Source organism: Canis lupus, chromosome 7 (genome assembly GCF_048164855.1).
Source record: "Canis lupus baileyi chromosome 7, mCanLup2.hap1, whole genome shotgun sequence".
NCBI lineage: Eukaryota > Metazoa > Chordata > Mammalia > Carnivora > Canidae > Canis > Canis lupus.
The window spans coordinates 19,112,514-19,131,953 of NC_132844.1; the positions used below are offsets into that span (position 1 = coordinate 19,112,514).

The following is a 19,440-nucleotide window of genomic DNA, read 5'->3' on the forward strand; positions in this document are numbered from 1 at the left end:
TGGGACTCTAGTATCTGGCCCTGGGCTGAAGGCGGTGCTAAACCGCTGAAAGAGGCTCAGTTTTATAGCTGTATTCTTAGATGTTTCACAGTAGCAGAAAGGGGCCTTGGATGCTACTGGCCCTAACTCCTCAAGGTATATAGGCAAATGATGAAACTATATGAGTTGAGGTCATCTGTCCATGGTACCTAGTCACAAAGAAATAACCAGGCTCCTCTTGAGAGGTGAATACCTACTGAGTCCTTGCTTGAATCTCATTTCACTGCATCCAATGCCTCTGCTTAGTGGTTACAAGTCCTAACTTTGCAGCCAGACTGCCTGAGTTTGCATCCTTGCCTCTACTGCTTACTAGCTGTAACCTTTAGATATTAAGGTCATTCATAATAATTCATGTCTGTTCCTTTCAGTTATATGGTAGGATCACACCTCTTTAAAAGTTGGTATGACCCTGTGATATGTTGTAATCCGAAATGTGAAAAGAGCAACATATGTCACTTCTGGGAAGAAGCTTTAGAATCCAGTGCCTGATGAGTCATGTCTGTTTCCTCTTGTCAAAGTAAGAGGGGAAGCTATTGTCCAACTGAGGCTTTAGTCAGATTGGATCCTTGAGCAACAACAGACAGCATGGATTCTTCCCTGTAAGTTTACTAATCTGCAGTATTAGGATGAAACTTGTTTCATCAATCCCCTGAAATTTGTGTTTGTATACCGCAGAATAAACTAGTTAATCCTCATAAATATTGTATGTGACCTTGGGCAAGTTGTTTAGCCTCGTAGCTACTCTGTTACCTTGTCTGTAAAATGGGAGTGACAATAGTATTTACCCTGAGTTTTTTATGTGAATTAAATGAGAAAATGCATGTAAAGTTCGAAGAATATGCCAAGTACACAGTAATTTTTATTAGTGATAATTTATTATTATCCTTTGAAAGGTTGAAAAACTCAATGATTTCCATTCATATTAAGCTACTATTTAATGAATACTCACTATAAGCCGGGTAACATAATGATACTTTACATAAAATATGAAAAATCACCATCATGACAACATTGTAAAACTTAATTAGCATTCTAGCAAGTATTCAGATCTACACATTCCATTCAGGAATACTGAAAAATATTTGTGTGGCTTTGTTGTTGGCAGTATATGTCCTATTTTGATTGTAGCAAATGTTTAAATTTTCAAGTGTTCATTAGAAGGACTTAAGTGAATCAAAATATACGGAAGTGGGTTATTCTCGACATGATTAGAGTAGATTTTAAGCTTGGTTAGACCTATTCTGGCTGTACTAACAAACTGAGTCAAATGTGTGGAAGGATTTACATGCAGTAGAAGTTAATTTTTTCCTCATATGTCAATGATGCATCTATCCTCCTTGTAGTTATTCATGGACCCATGCAGAGACTCTGTTGCATTGAACAAAGAGTGTCCAGAATCACCTTGGAGATTGTCTCCATTCAGCATTTTGAAGAAAGAACAGCCACAAAAAAAAAAAAAAAGCCCCCTAAAACAACAACAACAACAACAACAACAAGAGCAACTATGACAACAACACCCAAACAAACCATAGAGGAGTCTACCTGGGAAGTTTTCATGGGCCAAGTCTAGGAGTCAAATACATCATACTCATCATGCTCATACTCTTCTGACTATGACTTCATCCCTTCATCACAATTAAGTGAGACCTAGAAGAGTATTCTAACAATGTGCCCAGGAAAAGCAGCAAACATAGATTTGTGTGATGTATATACCAATATTTGCCTCAGCTTTTTAGACCCTGGAATCTCTGAGTAAAGAAACTATCCACTCAAGGTAGCTCCTAACAGAATAATCCTAACATACTTATTTCAACATTTTCAGCTTGCTAATGTTCTTTTACTTCATTCATTCTCATTTTCCTCCTCAAAACAACCCTCTGAGGGGTAAGAGAGGTGTTATTATTATTCTACACTTAAAGTGGAAAGAATTGAAATAAGGGTTAAGAGTCCCTGGGTCAAATGGAGCAGAACTACTTAATAGAGAAATTAAGTGGATGTAGTTAAAAGGGATAAAGTGAAGCTATGTTAGAGTCTCAAACCTCAAGAGAGGGCTCAGGCAAGACCTACTTTTAATAAGCCTTCATTCTTAGGGACATTTTGTTATGTATAAACTCACTTCATATTAAACTTAAAGAAAAATGGTCATATGAGATTGATGTGTTATACACTTAAAATTACTGTACTTAAAAAAATCATGCATATATACAATCTGATAGTCTTTTATTGCCCATATCTTCTCCAAAGATTGATTCATCCTAAGTAGATGAAAATAGGAAGGAAATTATAATTTAATGAGCAGGTGTGTAGTTATAAAGAATTCTGTTAGTAGTCTGCATATATTATCTCATTTAAAGAAAGATTCTGTGCAACAATATTACCTACATTTTATACATGTGAACCTTGAAGGTAGAGAGATTAATGTTTCTCAGGAATTACAGTCAGGAATGAAATTCAGGAAGATTACCTTTTTCCTGCAATAGTGGTGATAGAAAGCTATGGGGATTGTTCTGGACATTCTGAAGGCAATTTTCCACAATAATTATCCCATAAATGGCAGAATGTTTACATAAATCTATACCAGGTACAGTTGCCAATATTGGCCTTAGCAAAACCCGATGTGGAAGGCTAAAATATTAAAGGAGTCCTGTTATGTTGATAGGCTAAGAGGTCAAATGATAAAACACAACTTCAATCTAACTCAATTATTAAAAATAACCTGTAAGACGATGGAGAAGTTAATTCTTGGGTAACTTGCATCTTTAAGCATAGTTGGTCCCTTCAAGTCCAGCTGGCTGATTCCTGTATTCGGTAGTGCATGCATCCCATGTACCCAAGCTGAGACCATGGCAGAAGGATGAGTCATTCTTCAGAGAATGGGCAGACAGATTGTGGATGCAAAATTCCAAAGAGTAGATCTGGAATTGCTTGCCTTTTATCTACTTATGTTTTGAGCAAACCATTACATTTGTAAGAAAAAAACAAGTAATCTGTATTATCATTCCAGTTATCTTGTGATTGCTGATGAAAACCTGTATACTTTGAAATTATCTTAGTCTCTGTCATTCACTGGCTGTATGGTGCTACTCAAGCCACCCTCTTTAAGCCTGTTTCCTCACCTGTTAAAGTGAGAGAATAATACCCACCTTCAAGTCAAGGAGATTAGAGATATTTTTTTTAAATATGACAAACCATTTATAGCACATAGTAATACTCATTCAATATTTATAGTTGTTATTGTTAACATTGGGATGGTAACAATGGTAATGATGATGATGATATTTGGTCTCCAAAGCCCAACTCATTTTACATACCAGAATATCTTTGCAGTGGTTATTTGCATTTAGGCCTAATAAGTTTAAAATTAACTTACATGTACTGAAACCTTTATTTTTGGGAAAACGTTTTCAAACATATCATCTCATTTGACCCACAAATGATAATTCTCATTTTAGAAGTGGAGTCTAATACTGATGTCTCAGAGCCAACATTATGACTCTTCCAATGCTATTCCTACTCTACCTCAACATTTCTATGACAAACATTTTTCAGTACTTAACATAAACATGACATTGAGCTAAAACTGATCCATCAAACTCAATTATATAATTTTACTCAAAACTGTGTCACTATTCTCTATTCATCCAAAGCTGGGCACTGCATACATGTGGCACAAATGAATCACAGTAAATTATTTCCCCAGAATAGATTTAACACTGAAGGGAATTTATTAGTTAGGATGGATTGAATAAAAGGCCTAATGAGGCCTCTGAATCCTAGAGTGGGAAGAAGCAGGAGCACATTTTAGATAATGCATTTACTCTCGGAGATCAAAGAATATAATCTCAGAGAGGGGGAAAAAAGAGTGAACATTTAAAAATCAATCACAAAGAGTGCTCTAACGTAGGAACAAAACAGCACAAAGAGAGCTGTATGTCCATTGTGATGACATGGGTCAGTAGAGACAGACTAATAAGATACCAAACAGATAGTAACAGATAAATAAAACTTGTTTTAGTGTTTGCTTGGTAGTTGGTCAGTTGATTATATCTAAAAGATACAAGAGAAAGCCAGTATTTTCAAGTTACCCATTCTGGAGATCAGCAACATTGTTTAAACTCAGGATTTATAAAAGCCTCTCAATAGACACACAATTGCATAGGGTTGACTGGCCCAAATACTTTAAAGAACATGGAGTTATATAGAGCTTGAAAAACCAACTGTTATGTAGTCATCCCTAGAGTCCTCATTCCCTTAAACCACATGTGAGGTCTCTGCTCTGGGAGCACAAGCAAAGATCCAGTGTTCTAGGCATAAAACCCTAGGTGTTCTCAATACTCTGTAGTCTAGTGGGAGAAACAATGTTCATATTTAGAAATTAATTGGTAATGAGTAGGCTGGACTTTCTGGCCAAAAGGAATGATCTGGAATTCGGGAAAGGATGCGGTCTGAGAAGAGTGAGGCAGAAAATACCATGCTGGCTGTACCCCAAGGGTCCAACTCATGTCTGGAGCATTCATCAGGGTGTAGGTCGATGTCTCAATTCCAAGTTCTGTTATTCAAGAGCAGGCATGGAATACAAAAGCTGCTATTATGCTGTTTCATTGAGTCAGAAGGGCAAACCTTGAGTTTGCCAATTTTTCTGAAACCAATCACTCAAAGTTGAAAAAGTCTAAGACAAAATGGGAAGACCACCAAAAAAAATGCTAGTAGGTAAGAACATGTTGGTCAGATTAGCAGATAAAGAGTTCTAGTTTAGGAAGAACTATAATTTTTCTATGTTACCTTGAATCACAACTCTTTTTTCCATATCATATTGTTTCTTTAGACTAAACAGAAGAGTCATTCGTAGGATTTGAATTCACTTCCATGAATATATTTCATGTAAACTATTCAATTCGGTTTATATGTAATTTTACGAGGTGAATGTTATTACTATACACTTCTTTGCAGATAAAGAATTTGAGGTTTATGTAGGTGAATGGCAGCCATTAAAGAGTGATGCCAGAACTAGATTTCATACTCTAGAAGCTTCCAACTTCACTTCCCATGCTACTTCTCTTGCTGTTTTATCTCTTCCCCTTTCTTTTTCTTCTTTAAGGTTGAATTTTATTGGCTTCAATTCCTATTACAAAATGACGCATGTTAATTTGTAGTAGAATAATAAAGCATATTTTAGCAAGAAGAATATTTAAACTGCATAATTTCGTCACCTAAAGATAATTGTAACTAATATTTTGATGTACTTCGAACATTTTACCTGTGAGTCTGGGTATGTGTGTTGGTGTATGTGTAGGCTTAAGAGTGCAAAAGTGTCATCATAAGTGCATACCAATTTGGAAACCTATTTTTAAACAGTATTTTTCAAATATTTTCCACATAATTATATATTTTAATCTTCAGAATATTTTTAGAAAAATAATATATTTCCCCGTTAAAATTGCAAATAATGCAGGAAGATATGCACAATGAAAACCAAAAAATCCACAAATCTTCCATCATAAACACTGTTAACATTTCCATAAATACCTCCTGAATTTCAATATGTGTATGATTCAATACATACATATACATTATATATAATATGCTTTATATTACTAATTTTTATAATCTGTCTATATTATATTCTATATAAAATAAAGTATGAAAGAAAGTGAAAAAATGTGAACTCCTTTAATAATGAATGGAGTAACGTTAAGTCCTGTTTTGTTCTTTTTGTGGGGATGGGAGGGCAGAGGGAGAGAGAATCTTAAGCAGGCCCCATGCCCAGTCCAGCATGAAGCATGACATGGGGCTCAATCTCAGAACCCTGAGATCATGACTTGAGCTGAAACCAGGAGTCAGATGCTTATCTGACTGAGCCACCCAGGCACCACTGAGAAATCCTGGCTTTAAAATCAGGTTACATGGAATCAAATCCAGTTGGTCTCCACTGTAAAATAGAGATAGCTATATATAACCTCAAAGATTTCCCATAAGTACTCAATGTTATTGTATGTAAAACCCTTAAAAGAGAATCTTTGCATGGTCACAAAATGAAACGTTCAATAAATATTAACTGTTATTATTGTCATCACTGTTTTCATAGCTGTCATGACTGTAATTATTATATATTCAAACAATGCTAAACTGATATTAAGTGTTTTTTTTTTTTTTAACACTTTCATGTATATCCAATGTACGACCATAAAGGACTGCTTTTATGTCCCTTGGGAAAAAATAAACACTTTGACAAATAAGTCCTTTATAGGTAATAATTATCTGCAAGAGCTAGAAAGATTCATTGTAATAATAATTTAAAAAAAAAAGGCTTGGGTAATCAATTAGGATTCTTCTGTTTCTCAAGGTCCTCATGAGAGAGAAGCTTAGGTCAGTGGTGATCAGTTTAAAGTTGTCACCAGGTGATTAGTGAAAGATTGAATATCTGCAAGGTTACAGGAAATCCTAAATGTGACTTTCCTACATCTCAGCCTCCCACCAGGTGATGATAAAACTCTGGGATAATTATCTTTTATAATAACCTTTTATAATGCCTTTAGAAACCCATGTTTAACATCCGGGTTCTGGATATAATTTCTTACTAAGCCACTGGAATGATCTTACTACTCTTCCACAATTTATAAGAAGAAATAACCAGACATCACTCATGCACAGTTATATAACATTAATGAAATGGTCAGGCTGTAGACAAGAGCTATGCTGATTCTATAAGATGGAAGAGAAACCAAGAACTTCAGTCCTGGGTTGGACCTATCACAACGTGCATTTTTGTCTTCCTTACTGCCTATATTTCTCTAATTTATTCCCTTGGATAAATTCCTAAAGAGGGATGTCTAGGTGAAGTATTATATATATATATATATATATATATATATATATATATATGTTATATATATAACATATATATAACATATATTATATATGTATGTATATAGTGTGTGTTGGTATCATTGGTAAACTGTATTATGAAAAAGATTTGTATTTCTATGCAAAGTTTGGAGAGGAAGGTATCTCTGCATTTTGTGCTAGGATGGGTACCATGCTAAGCTTGCCTCCTGCCATTTCTGTGGTACACAGTTCCCCTTCAGAGAGATTTCTCTAATTTCAAACTATCACCACATGGCAGTCACCATGAAAGCCTTGGTTCAGGCTCTTGTCCACTCTCTCTCAAAACTCAGAAATCCCCAGACAGTCCCTTCTGGCACCTCTGTAGATGCTAATCCACCTTTACTTATTCCCAGAATTGTCTAACAAAAATCACAGATACTAGGCTTTTACAGCAAGAAAATAATTTTCTTAAATCCTTTCTGAAATGATATCAAGAAGCAAAATGTCCAATTGTATTGTCTCTACATAAAGCTGAAAGAAAATTACCCTGCAGTAACTGATATTTATGCTCTCTAAAAGACGACTGAAGGGCATGCATTTATCATAAAGTAACCATCAAAACTCTACCTTAAATCTTGCCATACTGCTTAGTACAGCTTGTAATTATGAAAATTGCACGCTATTGAGTTTTATGGATTAATATTTTTGGCCTAGACCCATATATTCTTACATTTTATAATTTGCATACCAGAGCAAATTCTTCTTTGATAAGAAATGTAACACAATGTCCTAAATTTATCAAAGTATATGTTTAGTCTTTTGGGGTAATACCATTAGTTTGAATCCATGCTTCACAGGATTTAGGAAGAACTATATACATTAAGTGCAAAAATATGATACATGGGATTTTTTTTTCTTTTGCAACAGAGAATTGGCCTCTTGAATTTTTCTCTAGAGGACTGGTTCTCAGAGGACAGAGGCTCTCCACTTATAAGGAAGCACCCTCTTCTTTATCCCCTTTGCTTTACACCTTTAGAGGGACAAAAATAATAATAATAAGGTTCAGGAAGGAAGAAAAAAAAAAAAACAGTCAAAGGCGAATTAAGCCTGCTGCAGAAGACCTTATTTCCCAGAGTTCAAAAGAGTCTATAGCTCCCTCAAATTATCGCCCTTCACCAGAACTTTAACTAATATTCTGGAATCAAATGAATAGCTTTTGTGGCAACAAATCAAGTTATTTAGCTATAGACTCTTCATTTCTCCCTCAAAAATCTGTGGCATCTGTATGCAGCTGGTTTAAGGAAGACTAGATTTGTGTTCCTACTTTTGTCTTCTTTTCTTTTCCAAATATCAAAACTTTTATATGATTAAAAAAGAAATTGGGGTATATTTAGAATTATATGCTACTATAAAGTCACCATTCATATTTCTCTTTTACACACACACACACACACACACACACACACACACACACACAAATTGTTTGATCCCAAACTTTATCTAGCAACTGGATTCAAGCCTGCAGCAGAGCAGCCTCAGCCTCTGAGATAAAGCCTGGACCTACGCAGGGTATAGACAGGAGGCTGTTTGATTGTCCCCACTGTTTAGTACTGACTCGGTATCAGCACTGCACCTGCTCTGTCAGTTTTTGTGTTGTGATTTCACTAACCTTTTTGTCTGTATTAATAGAGCTATTCCGCATTGCTCTTTAACCACAAGTTAACTAACTTCTTTATGATGAGATAATCATATTTCTCCACATCTTTAATTTTAAATTCATTCATAAAATTCCCTTGAGGGCTTTTGTCTTCTACACCAAATAATTATACAGTCATTTCTGTTTCTCCAAGTAATGCCAGAAACCATGTACTTAAGGTAGATACCACACCATGATATAATCACAACATCAAAATTGAGACAGGGTGGTTTAAGAGATAAATAGAGAGTTGTAATCTGAAACGTGCTACTATTTCCCATAGTTGGGAGGTGCTAGGAAGGCACAAATAATGCATATGTGCTTGTTATTAACTCTAGGCTACACCAGGAGCCGGCAATACAGTATCACTCATTATTTTTGAATCTATTCTGCAGGTATTTTTAGTCACTAATAGGTATTTTAGTAGTGATACAGCCAACATGGAGTAACTAGATGAAAGAATAGTATTGCTTTATACAGTCATATATTCATACCAATGATAAACAGACTCAAAATTTTCCGTCACTCAGTGATTCCATTTCTTTGGTTTCTAAGGTGCCCCTTTTTTGGCAGAACAAAAATATCAGTTTGTTTCCTGTGAGGATTTTTAGTGGTACTCTATTGATAGAATAGCCAGATGGTGAACAGTCACTATTAGACCAACTCTGTGAGCCTCAGCTTCATCCTTGTGGTTAATTTTGTGTTAAGAGGACTTTTCTGGAACATACTTTTGCGTGCATCAAAGGTTCAAATGCAAATCTGGCAAACGAAGTTTTTCTTTAGTATGAAAACTTGTGTTCAGTTTCTCATAAATGATTGATAAGAAACAGTTTAAACAGAATGATATAATAGTCTCAGGACAGATTATAAAATGAGAGGCAGAAGGAAATATGATGGATGACAAACAATATAGGAGTTAGTTGATGTAGGGGGACTCTGGATGTGAAATCTCGCACTATCTCAGCTGTTATTCGCTGTGCCTTAGTAGCCCAGGAATAACAAACATGCCTAACTCTTGGTGTTGTGTTAAGGATTAAGTAAGTTAATATGTGTTAAGAAGAACAATAGCTGGCATTTGGAAACATGCTATTAAAATTAGCTACCATTTCTTTTTTTTTTTTTTTTAGCTACCATTTCTTTATAGTTTCAGGACTTTATAGTTTTCAGAACTTAAAATTTGACCCTTCCCTTACTGAAAGGGAATGTGGAATCCTACCGCCACTATTTCCTTTCCCCCTAAAAAAAAAAAAAAAAAAAAAAAAACTTCAGTAGATTCAAATATAATGTGCACCTTCCCAGAGTATGTACAGTAAATGAGATACACCTGTCACTGAATACATTGCACAGTTGATTTTGTATGTGTTGTGGGGGGCAGGGGCAAATAATTCTATTCTTATTTTCTAACCTTCTAGACTGACAGAGATCAATAGAGAAGGTTTCTTCCTTTTGTCTTTGTATGTATACAGTAGGTGTGTTTACTTATTACTGAGAACTCTCTGAGAAGCTTGAGGATTTTTTTCCAGCCTTATGAAAATAAAATGAACATATACTGTTATACGAGTTTAGGTTTACAGGGTGATATTTATGCACATATTTATTGTGAACTGTTTACCACAATAAGATTATACATCCTCCATCTCACATAATCACCATTTTGTTATTGTTGTTGTTATGGTGAGAACATTAAAGCTTTACTCTCATGGCAACATTTAAGTTTATAATACGGTATTGTTAACTACAGTCATTATGCTGTACGTTAGAGCCTCAGAATTTATCTTATAACTCAAAGTTTGTCCCCTTTGATCAATATCATCTCATTTTCCCCACCCTATAGATCCTGATAAGCCACCACTTTATGCTCTGCTTCTCTGAGATCAATTTTTTAAAAATTCCATAAATTATCCTTTTTTATCTGCTTATTTCATTTAGCATAGTGTCCTCAGGGTCCATCCATTGTGCTACAAATGACAGGACTTCTTTCTTTTTTGTAGTATATGTGTGTGTATACACATATTCACACATCATATATTACATATAATTTTTTAAAAGATTGTATTTATTCATGAGAGACGGGAGAGAGAGAGAGAGACAGAGAGACAGAGAGGCAGAGAGGCAGAGACACAGGCAGAGGGAGAAGCAGGCTCCATGCAGGGAGCCCAATGTGGGACTCGATCCTGGGTCTCCAGGATCACACCCTGGGCTGAAGGCAGCGCTAAACTGCTGAGCCACCCGGGTTGCCCTATTATATATAATTTTTATATAAAAATTCCAGTATCATTTTCACAAAAATACAAAAAAAAATCCTAAAATCCATATAAACCCACAAATACCCTGAATAGCTGAAACAACCTTAAAAAGAACAAAGATAAAGGCATCACACTTCCTGATCTCAGACACATAGATCAATGGAACAAAATAGAAAACCCACAATAAGCCACAACTATATGGTCAATTAATCTTTAACAAAGCAAGAAAAGGGGATCCTTGGGTGGTTCAGCGGTTTAGCGCCTGCTTTCAGCTCAGGGTGTGATCCTGAAGACTAGGGATCGAGTCCCACATCGGGCTCCCTGCGTGGAGACTGCTTCTCCCTTTGCCTGTGTCTCTGTCTCTCTTTCTGTGTCTCTCATGAATAAATAAATAGAATCTTAAAAAACAACAACAACAACAACAACAACAAGGAAGAATATCCCATGGGAAATTGTCTTTTCCACAAATGGTGTTGGGAAAACCAGCTTTAAATAAACACTACTTAATGGGACGCCTGGGTGTCTCAGTGGTTGAGTGTCTGCCGTTGGCTCAGGCCATGATCCTGTGGTCCTGGGATCGAGTCCTGCATCAGGCTTCCCTCAGGGAGCCTTTTTCTCCCTCTGCCTATGTCTCTGCCTCTCTCTCTGTGTCTCTCATGAATAAATAAATACAGTTTCTAAAGATTTAAAAAATTAATAAGTAAACACTACTTATTAGAGGCAATCTTTTCCTCAATGAGCATTCTTGGCTCCCTTGTCACATATTAATCAAATACATATATGCATGAGTTTATTTCTGGGCTCTTGATTCTAGTCATTGCTCTATGTGTCTGTTTTTATGCCAGTACTATACTGTTTTGGTGACTATGGCTTTGTAATATAATTTGAAGTCTGGAATTGTGATGCCTCTAGCTTTGCTTCTCTTTTTCAAGGTTGCTTTGGCTATTTGGGATGTTTTGCGGTTCTATACCAATTTTTGGATTTTTTTCCAGCTCTGTGAAAAATGCTGGTGGTATTTTGATAAAGATTACATTAAACGTGTAGATTGCTTTAGGTAGTATGGCCATTTTAACAACATTTGTTCTTCCAGTCCATGAGCATGTAATGTCTTTCCATTTCTTTGTGTCATCTTCAATTTCATTCATCAGTGTTTTATAGTTTTCAGAGTACAGGTCTTTTACCTCTTTGACTAGGTTTATTCCTAGGTATCTTATTGCTTTTGGTGCCATTGTAAATGGATTGATTTCTTATTCTCTTTTGCTGCTTCACTGCATTGAATCCATAGCTGGCTTTGGGCAGTACAAACATCTTGACGATGCTAACTCTTATGATCCTTGAACATAGAATATTGTTCCATTTATTTATATCTGCTTCAATTTATTTCATCAGTCCTGTAATTTTCATTGTAGAGATTTTTCACTTTCTAGGTAAATTTATTCTTAAATATTTTACTGTTTTGGATGATATTTCAAAGAGTATTACTGTCTTTATTTATTCTCAGATACTTTGTTGTTCATGTATAGAAACAAGACTAATATTTATATGTTGATTTTGTGTCTTGCAACTTTACTGAATTTGTTGACTAGTTCTAACAGTTTTTGGTGGAATATTTATTATTTTCCATATACATATATGCTGATGATAATATCATCAGCAAAAAGGGACAATTTTACATCTTTCTTTTTATTTGGATGCCTTTTTTCTCTTTTTCTTGCCACATTCGTCTGGCTAGGACTTCCAGCATTAGGCTGAATAAAAGTGGTGAGAGTGAGCATACTTGCTTAATTCTGGTTTAGTAAGAAAGTGTTCAGTTTGTTACCATTGAGTATGATATTAGCTGTGGGTCTAACTAACATTCACAAACAATATAGGAACCAAAGTGTTGCTTCAGATTATGCTGAAAACCTGTTCAACACTGTCAATGAAGTCCACTTACTTTGCATCTATCTACCCTGTCTTTCTCACAAATAACTGGCTTCATCCTAAGGCTGGTTTTACTCAAGTTTCCAATACGGGTGTCAGAATCTTTCATGAATGCCAATAGTAGGAAAAACATGTGTCTTTGTTGTAATATTCCCAGAGAAATGGAGGTCTTAACAAAGACTCAAGTTTCAGACCTACACAAGTATATGACAAAGTGCATGGCAGTGCTGTTTTTCCAAGTAAAGGAAATGAGAGGAAAATTGATCAATGGAAAACAGTTTTGCACATCTTACAGTTTTACACATCTTAGGATAACAAACTAACTTTTTTTTAGCAGTATTTTTTTGAGGATTTTTAGTTAGCAGACTTGGAAGATAAAATTATGTCTCTCTCCAGAACAAAGAGCAGGTTATCCTTAGCACTTCTCCCTCTCATACCCTGGTTCCGATCCACCAGAAAATATGTTAGTTTTACCTTAAAATATACAGATAGAATCTCTTCCATATTTCTGTGGTTGACACTATGCTCCACTACCTTTTGCATGAATTACTGCAGTTTCCTTGTTTCTACCTTACCCACTCACCCATCTACAGTTATTTGAAACACAAAATGAAATCTTTAAAAAATATATTAGTAGAAGACTAATACTACTCAAAACTCTCCAATGACTCTCCATTAAGCAATTTCCAAAGTATTTAGAGCAGCCTACAAAGCCCCACATGCTCTACACCTGCCCACTCTCATTACTTCTCTAACCTTATTCCTTAATACTCTCCTCTTCATTCATCCTACTCCAGCCACACTGCCTTCCATGCTGATCCTAAGGCATGCCTAGAACACTACTTTAGGGCTTCTGCATTGCCTGTTTTTTCTTTCTGAAATGTTCTTCCTCCAGCTATCTGATGGCTAACTCCCTCACTTTTTAAAAGTATTCACTACTATATCACCTTCTTGACTCCTGACTATCTTACATTTACATTTCCCTTCACTCCCAGCCCATCCTTTATTGTTTCTTACCTCTTTTTTCTTGCTTCCACATTATTAATCACCTTCTATCATGCTATATCATTTGCTAAACAGAGTCTTTATTCTTTTCCTATAATTTGAAGTCAACAGGACACATTTTTGCCTATGTTTTTTTTTTTTAAGATTTTATTTACTGATTCATGAGAGACACAGAGAGAGGCAGGAGAGAGAGGCAGAGACAGAAGCAGGCTCCATGCAAGGAGCGCAATATGGGACTTGATCCTGGGACTCTGGGATCACGCCCTGAGCCAGAGGCAGACAATCAACCACTAAGCCACCCAGGCATCCCTTGTCTATGATTTTACTGATGTTTCCCAACACCTGGAAAAGTACTGCACCTGTTATCAGTGCTCAATACATAGTTTAATGTACCCCCCTCCAATTTTCTGTGGAAGAAGGTAAGATATATATAAAATTCCAGGTCATAATTGCACTGTTCTTTTGCTTTTCTTAATAGAAGGATATTTTAACACTGTACGAGAATGCTCCCATCAGTATAAAACCCTTTTGGTATGATTTAAGTTTTGAATATACTGTTGGCTATGACCTAAGCATATTTAAGGTCTCAGATAGAAATGACCTTTCTTCTAAAAATCACATTGGGCTGATTAGCAATGTCCTAACATTGAAGATAGAAAATATAAGCCCCCTGTGGAATTTACAGTAAATGTGTCTTCTCTGTTTGTTGCACATTTTCCTGTTCCTCTTGGAAAAATATTTAGCAAGTTTCAGGTTACAGCTTTCTATTATGCTCTTAAACAACCTTGTCTCCATTTTGATTATATGGTTATATCATAGTGTTTTATTTGCTTTACGGAGGAAGAGTCTGTACAAGTTTGGGAAATTGCAAAAGTGTATAATTATTTAGATTGGAAAAAGCACAAAAGTATCTTGACTAAGGCAGTAAACATTAGGGAAATACAGATATATGATTAGTTTTTCATTGCCAAAAGAGGAACTAAACAAATAGCAGTGTAGAAATTAAATTTCATGTTATTATTTTAACAAAGTAAAAGTTAAATTGATGAACTTTGGGGCCAAAGTTCATTTCATAATGTTCCTGTGTTAATCAAAAAAACCTTAAATCTAGGGTTTAAAACAGCAAACACATCTAAAACTTAAAAAAAAAAAAAAGAAATTGTTGACTTCATAAAGCAATATGAGGTGATAAGATAATTAAATTATACTGTCTAAGTTTTTTGTTTTGGTTTTTGGTTTCTGGTAGTTAATGTACAATCTTACCAAATATATGTGAAATTTCCTGGCTCAAAGCAAATGCTCAATAAATATCAGCTCCTTTTATTAACTTGCTTCTATGCACTCGTGCCAACATTCAGTATTAAAATAAAAAATTCCAATGTGAAAAGTAAAATAAGGTATTTGTATTGATTTAATGTGCATTTCTTTGTGATTAAACATTTTTTCCACAAGTTTATTGGCCATTAGTACTTTTTATGTTCCTTGCTTAGGTCTGCCTTTTATTTTTCTAATAGAGTGTTTATCTTTTGATTATTGATTTCTTAAAACTTTTATAGAATAAGAATCTAAAGCTTTGATTTACACATATGACAAACATTTTCCAGTTGTTTATGATATCTTTTTCTCTTTACTTTTGGATAATTACATTTTTATATAGCCAAATCTATCAACCTTTCCTTTGGCAAAATACTTAGTAAGACCTTCCCCAGCTTGAGATCAGATATATATTCTCCTACACTTTTTAAAAGCTATTTTCTGGGTTCATTTGTTATATTAAATCTATCCGAAATGTATTTTAAAAGAAACTACAAGGTAAGAATCATCTTGGTTCTTTTCTAAATAGACAGCCAAACTGTATGAGCTTAATGACATGATATTTATCTTCTAGAACTCAAACTAAGCTGTAATTGTCATTATTTGGACTTACTGCAAATAACACAATTCTTAATTCTTAAATGTCTAAAATAAAGACGTGTGCAATAAAAATTTATTTTAAGATTTAATTACTCAATGCATTTATTTAAGTTCTGGATGAAGAAATCCAAAATGTTCACATTAAATACATTCTATGAATGTATTGATGTGAGAATATTACTATTCTAGAAATTGATAATAAAAATGATACTTTATAGAAATAACCTCCTCGAATTAAAATAAAATTCAATGAGGTAAGAATAGACAGGTTAATTAGTGGAACATAATATAGAGCCCAAATACAGGCCTACACAAATATAGTGAGCTGATCTTTAACAAAGGAATGAAGGCAATTCAATGGAGAAAGGATAGTTTTTAAACAAATACAGCTGGAAAAAGGCATCCTTGTGAAAAAAAAATGAGTCTATAAATGCATATTGCTAGTGAAAGAAGCCAATCTGAAAAGACTACATACTGAAGGATTCTGAAACAGGGACACTGAAGGGATCCCATGAGAGAAAAAGTTTCTTTTTTCCCCTTTGCTTCTTTTCCGACTTCTATTCTTGTTAGGACCTGCACCCCTATCCTACTGTATACATATCTTGTGATGCAAATAGCATATGTTCTCCTTGTAAGTGACAAGGAGTTAGTGATTCTTTGGAATAAATAACATCTAAGGAAGGACCAATGAGCCAAAATTATCATATGTGCATTCCAGATCACAGGAGTCAGCATCCTGATGCCAAGACCCCCTGCCTCCAAGGAATCACACCTGGACATTCATCTTTGTTCTAGCATGTTCCTGGATGCCTGAGAGAACATGTACACCAGACATCTACTCTCAATAAAACAAACAAACAAAAAAACTCAGACCTTGAACAAAGATGGAACTCCTCCTTTCCTTTCTGAGTCTCCTGGACACTGACTCCATCTGTTATATCCTTTCTTTCTATATCTTTGGTAAACTCTGCTTTCAACTCCTTCTGGCTCACATTTGATTTTTATCCTGTGTGAAGCCAAGGACCCTCTTGGCTGTTCCTGGAGGACCTCCTCTGGGTACTTGGACCCAGACTGTTAGCATTAATTCCAACTATATGACATTCCGGAAAGGGCAAAACTATAGAAATAGTACAAAGGTCAGTACTTGCCAGGGTTTAGTGGGCGGGGTGGAGCCAGGGAGGGGTGAGGATGTATAAGCATAGATCAGAATTTTTAGGGCAGTGAAAATACTTTGTGTGATACTATAATGATGGATGCATGTCATTATATATTTGTTTAAACCCATAAAATGTAACAACACCAAGAGTGACCCCTAATATGAATTATGGACTTTGGATGACCATGATTTTGCTAGTATAGATTCATTTATTGCAACAAATATGCCACTCTGGTGGAAGATATTGGTAATGGAAGAAGCCATCCATATGTAGAGGAAGTGGGTAAACAGAAACTACTTGTACCTTCCTCTCAATTTTTATGTGAACTTAAATCTGCTCTAAAAAAGTCTTCATATATAAGGGGAAAAGGTATCTAGACACATTACACTTTTCACAAAAAAATAACTCAAAATTGATCACAGGTCAAAATATAAAAGGTAAAGCTATTATGTAAGTCCTAGAAAACAATGTAGGAGAAAATCTAGATGATCTTGGATTTTGGCAGTGGATTTTAAAGAAAACCAGACAATCCATGAAAGAAATAAATGATAGGTTGAATTTCATTAAAATTGAAAACTGCTCTGCAAAGACAGTCAACAGAAAGAGAGAATAAGCCACAGACTGGAAGAAAATACTTGCAAAAGACATGTCTGAAAAAACTAAAATCCATTATATACAAAGAACACTTAAAACTCAATAATAAGAAAATGAACAACCCAATTAAAAAATGGGATAAATATCTGAACAGACACCTCATCAAAGATTATATGCAAATAGAAATTAAACATATGAAAAGATGGTCCACATCACATGACAGTAAGGAATTAAAAATTAAAATAACAATGAGCACTACACATTTATTAGAATGACTACAATCTAAAATATTGACAACACCAAATGCTAATAATAGTGTGGGCAAAAAATCTCTCACTCATTGATGATGGGATGCAGAATGATGCAAACACCTTCAAAAATAGTCTCTTATAAGACTAAACATACTCTTACCATATTATCCAGCAATTGCACAACTTGGTATTTACCCAAATGAGTTGAAAACATGTCCATACAGAAAACTGCATATAAATGCTTATAACAGCCTTACTCATAATTGCCTAAATGTGGAGGCAACCAAGCTGTGATTCAGTATGTGAATGAATAAATAAATTGTGTTACTATCAGACAATGAAATATTACTTACTCTAATGAGAAACATTAATAGTTGCACTTAATTGGCATATAATGGTTAAACTGAGTGTTACTTTCAAGTACTAGAAATTTAACTCTACGTGTGACATGTATATTCATTTATATGTATGTTATATCTTGTTTTGATCAAAATGCAATTCTTATAAAGGAAAAATATTATATGGCATCTAGAGAAAATAGAAAGTGAAAAAAATGATTTAACAGTTTCATAATGATAACTGGAGAAATAAAATTATTTCCATACACTCCCTATCTCCAAACACTTTGACTATTAGTTGGAGGTTCAATAAGGAGAAGAGATATCTAACAATTTTGTATGATCTTTCAAGAAAATTGTAACAAGGTAAAATCCTGAATAATTTCATATGGTCAAATGAGCAAGATCAGTTTGTGAGCTGATGGTAATCAAGGCTTGATGGTGCAAAACAATCATTAATCCATTCAGAAAGATGGAGAAAGAAAGGTCACAAAGAAAATATATAAGTGAATCCAGTGAGCATCATAGTAATAGAGTGGGCCTTAAAGTAACAGCCCAAATGAAGAGAATTCCATTTTGATCAGTCTGGTGAAAGAGAATTTGGCTTAATGGTGGGGAGAAGCAAAATTCTCCACATGTCTAAATAATGACATTTAGATAAATGAAAAGCAAAGTTATTATCAACATCAGCTTAGAGTAAGCCATTATTTATGAAACTTTCACAACTAAATGTGAGAGAATGCCATGGAATTCTCTTTTCAAAAAAGCATAAAATATTACTTCTACCAAAATACCATTAATATAGTATTTCCTTTGAAACTGAAAACTACTCATAGTCATATTTAGCTGCTGCGGGTAGGTCTAGAATAGAGCCTTTTGAGAAACGTTAGGAAATTAAGAATTAAACTCTGAATATATTTTCATTATATCTTCTGACATTCTTAAAGTTTCTTAAACTTAGCATGTTAAAAATATATTAAATTTGCATTTATATACTTTACTAAAATGCCTAAAACACACATACATACACAAACACACTTGGCTCAAGTCCAATTGAAGTAGTAGGAGCAGAATTTTATTTCTGAAATGCAGTCATTGTGCCTGAAGTAAAACAGTACCCAGCCTATTACTTATGGTAGCATAAATACTCTTTAATGATCAGAATTATGAAAATAATAAGTCTTCACTCTAAGACAGGATTATAGTTCTTTTGGTGACAGTGACCCAAACTACAAGAATGATATAAGGGATAACTCATGTTAAATAGAGAGACCCTGGTAATTCAACTGTGCTCAGTTCCTTAAAAGTTTTATTAGTATCTGTGGAATATATTGGCATAAGTGGTTTCTTTACCAAATGATTAACTAATGAAATTGACTTATATAATGTCTAGAACACATAAAAGTGAGATGATTGATAATTTGGTTTTATTAGTATCTCATAGAGATGTAA

At 34.7% G+C, this 19,440-nt stretch overlaps 1 long non-coding RNA gene across 1 annotated transcript; it reads left to right on the top strand.

Annotated features, from left to right (window-relative positions):
* The first annotated feature begins 285 nt into the window (after positions 1 to 285).
* On the top strand, positions 286 to 16,618 carry LOC140636240 (uncharacterized). Its single transcript, XR_012033538.1, has 3 exons — positions 286 to 638; positions 1,383 to 1,813; positions 16,367 to 16,618. It is a non-coding gene; the product is annotated as an uncharacterized lncRNA (long non-coding RNA).
* The last annotated feature ends 2,822 nt before the right edge of the window (positions 16,619 to 19,440 follow it).